The sequence below is a fragment of the Dermacentor variabilis genome, chromosome 1 (genome assembly GCF_050947875.1).
Source record: "Dermacentor variabilis isolate Ectoservices chromosome 1, ASM5094787v1, whole genome shotgun sequence".
NCBI classification, from domain to species: domain Eukaryota; kingdom Metazoa; phylum Arthropoda; class Arachnida; order Ixodida; family Ixodidae; genus Dermacentor; species Dermacentor variabilis.
This window is the reverse complement of record NC_134568.1, coordinates 3,613,545-3,621,886: the sequence shown is the minus strand read 5'-3', so window position 1 is coordinate 3,621,886 and position 8,342 is coordinate 3,613,545.

The window sequence follows — 8,342 nt, the reverse complement described above, 5'->3', positions numbered from 1 at the left end:
TTTGTAATTGAGAAACAATTGCTTTCAGTTAACGGGCACACAATGAAAAATAACAGTAATGAAACAAGGGAGCTGTACTTCACCAGATGCATGTAGATTGTTGAGTTTGTTCAAGGAGAGAAGTCTGATACTAAAGAAGTGCACAGTGATTTAAAGGAGTTAAACAGGGTGAGACATGTCCAATAATAAACTACTCCGGACAAATGGGCGGAAAAATTCGTATTGAAGCTGCAAAAGAAACTAAACATTCCTAATTAAGGACTGCAAAACACTGAGCAGAAGTTATCAGTGGTGTGCGTTCGCTAAGGTTTGCTCTTGCACAACAACAATAATCTCATGCCCCACAATTATTTCCAGCTTTCACTTGCATCAGTCTGCCTCCATTGCGACTCCAGTAAGGGTTGTTATCACTTTTATTCGAACAGTAACGAATATGCGAGAAGCTTGAATACATTTTTGTCCGAATTGAATGTTATTCAAATAGCAAGCCTTATTCCATTGTTTCAGAAAATTATGAATATTCGCACGCCTCTAGTTATTTTACACAGGCTCAAGTCACTGGAATCGCAATGAGATCGCAACTTTCAAGAGACGACGGCTTTTCAAACGTACTCGTATCAGCCTTTTGTATACTTAAAGGGCACTTCGAAACAGTAACCGCTCCAGATATGCACTGAGTAGCTCGTGTTGTGGACATTATTTCGGACGTTTAGAGTTAGTTTTTTGCCGCAGCGCCAGTTAGGAGTATACAGCCCGTGCAACCTGGTTTCCAGGCTTGATGGACTCTCACTTTGACCAGCCGACTTCAAAACTTTTCAAAGTGTTACAGCAAAATATTCGTCGACAATTACTGTTTTGTGTAGGGTTCTCTGATAGAAGTTTATTATATTCAGACTCATTGCCCCTGCGAAGTTTATTATCATTTTTGATTTCTTAGACATTCATGGAGATATTTCCACAGTAAAATATTCACAGGGACAGGAGCCTTTGGGGCCACTTTCGAAATTAAAGATTGGTACCTTCCACTTGCTGCCAACTAGAAGCGAGAAAGGCTGTTTTTGGCACGACAGTTTGCGCCACCGTCGCCACTTACTCACATAGCTTACAAACAAATCTTCACCGAAAATACAGACTACTGACACTCGTTTTCCCCAGAGGATGCAGTTAGCTCTAGTTTCTGAAGAGTGCGATTTCCGAATGTTTTTCAGGGCTGGAGGGGGAATCCTTCAAGCCAGTTCGTAACTGACCATTCCTGTAACTGCTTTCGGAAAGATAAAATAATTACCAAGCGGGATACGCCGCAAAGAACGCGGTGTTTAGAAAATGAAAACTTCTATAGAAAATATGTGAGTACGCGGCTCATTTATGAGCTCACGCTTGAACATATTTTCGAAGTTTTTGGCAGACACAAGTAATATTATACAAAAGAACTCTATTCTGCCGTATTTATTTACTGAATGAGAGCATATCTTTTTTTGTATTTAAGATCGACGGATGCTGTTATCCGTCTTTACTAATTCAGCAACTTCGGAAAAAAATCCCATTAATTCTATACTATACCTGTACTCTCTGCTTTGGCCAAGCATTTTTCCGCATCCGAACGTTCTGCGCGCAGAAGACCATCAAGAAGCATCTGAGCCATGTCCGGTACTTTCACCTGGAAAATAAATATGTAACCAGCAGACAAATGAGGAGACCGCAAGGTCTAAAGCTTCTGTTAGACCTCCAGGAATAATTTTACCAACCGTGTACATTTCTCCAATGAAATGTAATTTCTCTTTTATTATACAACTGGACAGAAATAGGCACATAAATGAGCTTCCTGTTTGTAGCAATGATATATTAGCCAGTATAATATTTCGGGCTTACTCTCACTGTAACTTGACAATTAGCAAGTAAATGCTACCGCATGCTGAGTTATTTGGAGACATGGACTGTCAACTTTGCAGAGCGAGTTGTGCAGGTGGCAGGTAAAGGTGTGAAAACATGAGTGAACGCGCGGGGATTAATACCTGAGCGAAAATCAAATGAAGCGAATCAATGAGGCAAGCTTTTAGAATACCTTAACCCGTTAAATTTTACCTTTTCATTTGGCTTCCGATGAATGTCCAAGAATTACCAATCGGTTACATGCATGTATCTTATGGTTAGCTGCAAACTTACGTTCTAGTCACACGGTCTTGTCCAACATGCAGAAATGGAGTGAAAGTTCCTGCAAATGAAACCATTTGGTACCGCATTTTCTGCTCTTTTAAAGCGTAGCATTATTTTGGCTAGTTGCCCGGGTTCATTTTCTTCTCCATTCCATTGGCCCTTCAGTTTGGTGTCTCGAAAAACCAGTAGCGCCATCTAGGTTTGAATAGGTGACTTTCTGTGAATAAAGGAGCTTTTCAACGCCTACCGCCATCTGCTTGTGGGCGCATGAGCCTCCAGCGCAATATTTTGTGAGAAAGCAGCCAAGTGACGATACGCATGCACCCGAAGCTCAAACCATAAAATTTCCTACCATAGGAAACCCTGGCGCTGGTGTCTACGAGACCTGCAAACGGCGTGGTTCAGTCAGCAGGGGAATGATGGTTAATACATGGATTTGCCTAAACTTCACCCTTCTGGTTTCAAACGACTTCGTGACTTTGTACGCTCATTATTTTAAACAAGATACTTTGGTTTAAATACTTATAAATAAATTACCGCCATCAATATTGTCCGATAGAAGGATTCGAACGCAAGACATCCAGTGCCGAGACCCGATATTGAAACCACTACGCCACGGACGCATGCATCGGCAAGTTGCAGAGAACTCCCTTACAATATTCTTGCGGGCTAGCGAGTCCATTGAGGCGCTAAGCGCGTTTCGATTTAGTCACCTCACAGGCTGAACTACTGCAATTAGTAGCGATTATGCGTGTTCATAGAGTTCTTTTTTCTTTTATACATCTATAGATTGCTTAGAAATTTAAGACAATGAAGGCAGATGAAGCTAAATAACCAAATCCACAAGAACGTCTGAAGCCACAAGCACGAATATCGGACAAATCTATGAGTGTACTAACCATCATTCCCATGGCGGCTGAACGATCGCAGCACCAGTCGAGTTCTCTCTAATAATTATTGTAGGAAGCTCTACGGCCTCGAGAAATGACAGTGTTTGTGAATCAAAACCAGCACTGCAACTCATCAGCAATTATATGAATCACAGAACCGCATATAGTCGTCTGGTTTATGATATCATGTCTCTGCTTTCTGAGGCGCCCCAATCCGGGCATACCATCGTGCTGTAGTGGATTCCTAGCCATTGTGGAATAACTGGAATTGAACAGGGTGACGCGGATTATACACATTAATTTTTCCCGGTATGACATCAACGCCTTGCTCCGTAACTCCATCGAAACCTCTATGGCGCGACAATTGGACAACCCCGAACACCAGCAAGAGCGCCTCCATAGACTTGAAGCTGCTTTGCGATTCCGGCTTCCGCTTCGGTTGTGCAGAGGCCAGGAAACACTCATCCATCGATTACGGCTCGGTGTGGTGTACACTCACCGATCCATTCACAAGATTGGACAAGCACGGGACCCTGACTGTAGCGTCTGTCACGCTCCCGAGACAATAGCTCACGTACTTTGCGTGTTCTCTGAATATGCGGCCGAGCGAAGAACACTTAAGTCTAGTGTTGACTGCTTGGACTCCCGCCCCTTTTCGGAAGAAATAATTGCGCGTGGAGAAGAGTTGACCACGCCCAACGTGGGATGAAGTCACTTTTGAACTTTTTACGTGAGACTGGTTTAGACGATCGCATCTAGAACCTGTGTGACGTGCAGGCAGTGCGAGATGTGTTTGCGCGATAACTTTTTGTGTGTACGAGATCACTCTTGCGTGTATTGTGTCTACAGCGCGCATCCGCGTATTGAACAACGTATATATAAAGCAGCTCATTGTACAATAAAATATAAATCAGCCACCTCTCTTTCCCTTTATTTCCGACTTCCCGTTTCCCCAGTGAGGAGTAGCAGTCTAGAGACACGCTCTCCATGCTGACCTCTCCCCTTTTTTCTTCATTAACATCTACTCCTCCTCCTTTTCTATGGCCCAAACTATTGTTAAAATAAGCCAGTCCTTGTTTCGTGGGTACAGTATAAGCTTCATAAGAAATGATTCCAAAGAATGCTACGCACGATACGACAATCTTCAATTGATGAGTTCCTGCCCAGTATATTTTCTTCACTTTTTTTGTTGGGGACTGCCTGTGCCGGTCATTGTCTCCTCGAAATTCACCGGACATGCCGTGAATCCACCAATACACGATCCTCGGTACAAATCATGGAAGATTCGATGCCGTTCATTTATAAAACAACCCATTAATGGCAGTAGCCGCTATGTTCTTGCTTTATAGCGAGCGACACGCTGTTTGTCCTTGAAATAAAGGCGTTATAGCCACCGACGCTTTAAAGTCATTCGTGAGCAATCAGACCAAGTTCTTGATTCCCGGCAGCAAGTTGATATGAATTAGGATGTTTTTCTTGATATAAGGCACCAAATGTCCCCGTTTCACAAGCAACTTATCACGGGCTTTGTGACAATACCACATAACAAGCCTTTCCGTCACCGCTCCCCGTTCCTCACTCCACACTTTTCAACAAGATGTGCAAAACAAGAGGTGTGTCACAAACCTCTGGATTTTTACGACGGTATTGGATGATCTCTTCCGCCTTCTTCGTCATATCTGCGATGGGGTTGGCATAAATTAGGCCCATGAGCTTCACAGGCAATTTCAAAAGCCAAGGCCAGTGGTAGCAGTTCTCTGAAACATAGCACATAACATTCCTTGACGGCAACAAATTTTCCGAGAATAATGAATATTAAAAACATTGAGAGATTTATTTAACATATTCTTGAAGCAAATAAACGGTCTGCTGCTCATGTATGTGGCACCCGAATGGGCTCTCATGATGGCAATATTTTAAAAGATTATGCATGTCACGAAAGCAGTTATTTAGAGGTCGCAAAAACGGGCTTCTGACAGCAACACATTTAGCATTACCTGGTCCCGTTTAATATGCAATTTTTTCCACTGAACTACGTCCGGTAGGTTTCTTTAATTATTTGGTAACCGTTATGAAGCCTAGCAAGTGAAGTTTTTACGGAGAAGCTGCATACCTCTACCCTCCAAAGAAATTTACGTGTCGTTGTTGGCGTGGTAAGCAAAAAACTCCCCATACGTGGGGCAATCCCGGAGATAGGGCAATACCGGCCCGACCCGCGGCGGAGGTGAAGCAGACATTAAGCACTCCACATACGTGGGCCGATTCCGAAGATAGTGCAATGCCGAGCGGAGTCGCGGAGGAGGTGCAGTTCGCCATTAAGGGACCCACATACACAACTTCGCTGGTCATCATTCTTCACAGAGTACCGGCGGAATGGAAACACGCCGTCGTGGTCATGATACCCAAGCCGGGCGAGAAACTACAGATCCAGAATCTCAGGCCGATCTCGCTCACGTCGTGCGTGGGAAAACTGTATGAGAGAATAGTCACCAGAAGGATCCAGCAGCACCTGGAGAACGGGAGGTGGTACCCTGACAGCATGTATGGCTTCAGGGCCAACCTATCGACGCAGGACGTCCTCCTACAACTCAAAGAGGAGGTACTCGACACAATGCCCAAGGCAGGTGAAAACGTTGTGATGGCGCTCGACATCAAAGGCGCCTCCGACAACGTCAGCCACGCGGCGATAATGGAGGGCCTCAACAACACCAACTGCGGAAGGAAAGTACACGACTACGTCAAGGACTTCCTAACCGACAGAACGGCAACGGTAGGGCTGGGGAAGTTGCGAAGCGACACCTTCTCCACACCGTGTAAAGGCACACCCCAAGGCTCCGTGATATCGCCCGTGCTATTTAATGTGGCGATGATCGGCCTGGCAAAACGACTCGGCGAGATCCTGGGCATCCAACACGCGATGTACGCGGATGGCGTCACGGTTTGGGCCACGCAAGGTTCACTGGGAGAAAAACAAGAGAAGCTACAAGAGGCTGCGCGCTGTGTCTAAAAGTATATCAGAGAGAGGAGACTGGTATGCTCCACAGAAAAATCCGAACTACTGAGAGTAGGTAGACGCCCCACCCAAGCAACACTGGAAGTAACGCTTGACGGTCAAAACATCCCGGAAAAGAACATGATCAGAATCCTGGGCATGAGGCTACAGGACAGCAGAAAATGCAGCCACACCATCAGCCTGCTGAGCAAAGTGACGGAGCAGGTGGGCCGGATGATCAACAGGGTCTCCCAAAAAAGATACGGCATGAAAGAGGAAGACACACTCAAACTCGTCGGCAGCCTGGTCGTCAGCCGAGTCATCTACTCGCTACCGTACCACGCGATGACCAAAGGAGAGAAGGAACAGGCGGACACAATACTCAGGAAAGCATACAAGACGGCTCTCCATCTGCCAAAAAACACGTCAAACGAAAAACTGCTCCAACTGGGCATCAGCAACACTTTCAGCGAACTGGCGGAAGCCCTGCTCGAAACGCAAAAAGCCAGACTCAAAAGCACCCCTGCAGGGAGAGCGCTCCTGACTAGGCTGGGACGGGACACGAGTGGACACGTAGATAGATACGCAGACGTGCCCGACTGCTTAAGAAAAACAATACGCGTTAGGCCAGTACCTAAGAACATGGACCCCAACCTCCACGAGAGCAGAAGGCAGGCGCGAGCCGAATACGTGGAAAAGACACTAGCGCTACTAGACAACACGGTATACACGGATGCTGCCACGTACCCGCGAGAAGGGAAGCGCACGGCCACGGCGGTGGTGGTGTACGGCGACGCGAATCTGATCACATGTGCGACGGCAAAGGCAGCCGGCACAGCGGAGGCCGAAGAAATTGCCATGGCGCTGGCGGCAGTCGAAGGATATAGGACAGGCAGGCCTCTAAACATCTTAACAGACTCGAAGGAAGCGTGCAGAAATTACACGAGGGGCAGGATTAGCAAAGCCGCCCTCAGAATTCTTAGCGGAGCCAACTTCGCCGAGAGGAACGTTACACACAAGTTAATTTGGATTCCGGCCCACGCAGGCATAGAGGGTAACGAAAGGGCAGACAGCCTAGCTCGAGAGACCACGTTCCGAGCAGAGCAGTCTCACGCCCCGGAGTATCACCCACACGCTTGTGAAGGAGGATACACAGAAATCTTAAACTTATACAGAGGGACGAGAGCCAAATATCCTCCACCGCACAAAGCTCTAACGAAGGAGGAAGCAACGAGTTGGCGCAGATTGCAGACAAACTCCTTCCCAAATTTATACATCCTAAACAAAATGTACCCAACACAATACAGAGACACCTGCCCATGGTGCGGGGCCACACCCACACTATATCATGTCACATGGGAATGTAAACACAATCAATCATTCCACCAACACAATAACCCGAGTGCGGAGCAATTGGAGAGTCGGCGTACCAGCTGCAAGCTCACGGCCCAAAGGGCCTTAGTGCAGCACGCTAGTGAGGTAGCTAGGCTCAGTGGAGCCCTGGAATAGGGGCCGACCCTTGCCGGAAGAGGCTCCAAGTCGCCGGCGCCCAAGAAGACGACGGAGACCTCGAGACGCTAAATCCTTGAAGGAACCAAATAAAGTTTCTCTCTCTCTCTCTCTCACAGAGTGGAAGGGCACCGAGTTTTTTTTGTTTGCGATTAGCATTGTTTGCCTACTTCAGGCGTGTTGAATCTATCTATCTATCTATCTATCTATCTATCTATCTATCTATCTATCTATCTATCTATCTATCTATCTATCTATCTTGCGCTTTGAATCTATCTATCTAAGAGAGATAAACGGAATGGGAAAGGCATGGACGTTAACTGGATAAGATTCTGGTTTGCTACTCTGCACTGGGGGAAGAGTAAGGGAAAATGAAAGACGAAAAAACAGCGGAGAGAAAAAGCAAAGAAACGAAAAAAGGTAGGGAAGGTGGTGAACGTCCATGAGAATTACAGTCTCTCCAATAGGCCACTCGAACGTAAAAACTTCAAGAGTGCCTTCACTGTATTGTGGTGTGACGACTGTATAAGTCGGCCTTCAAGGACTGTCTGCTCCGAAAACGGTCGGTCGTCAAGACGTGCCAGTGCGGTCGCGAATGACTGCCTGTGTGCGCTGTATCGGGGACAAGGACAAAGAACGTTTTCGCTAGTTTCCTCGTCGCCACAGTGGTCACACGCAGCTCTATCCTCCCATCCGATGCGGAAAGCAAACGACTTCGTCAATGCGACGCAAGCAACAATCGGTAAAGTACCGTTGTCCCGGGTCGGCATAGTCCAAGTGGAGGTTGAAGTTGCACA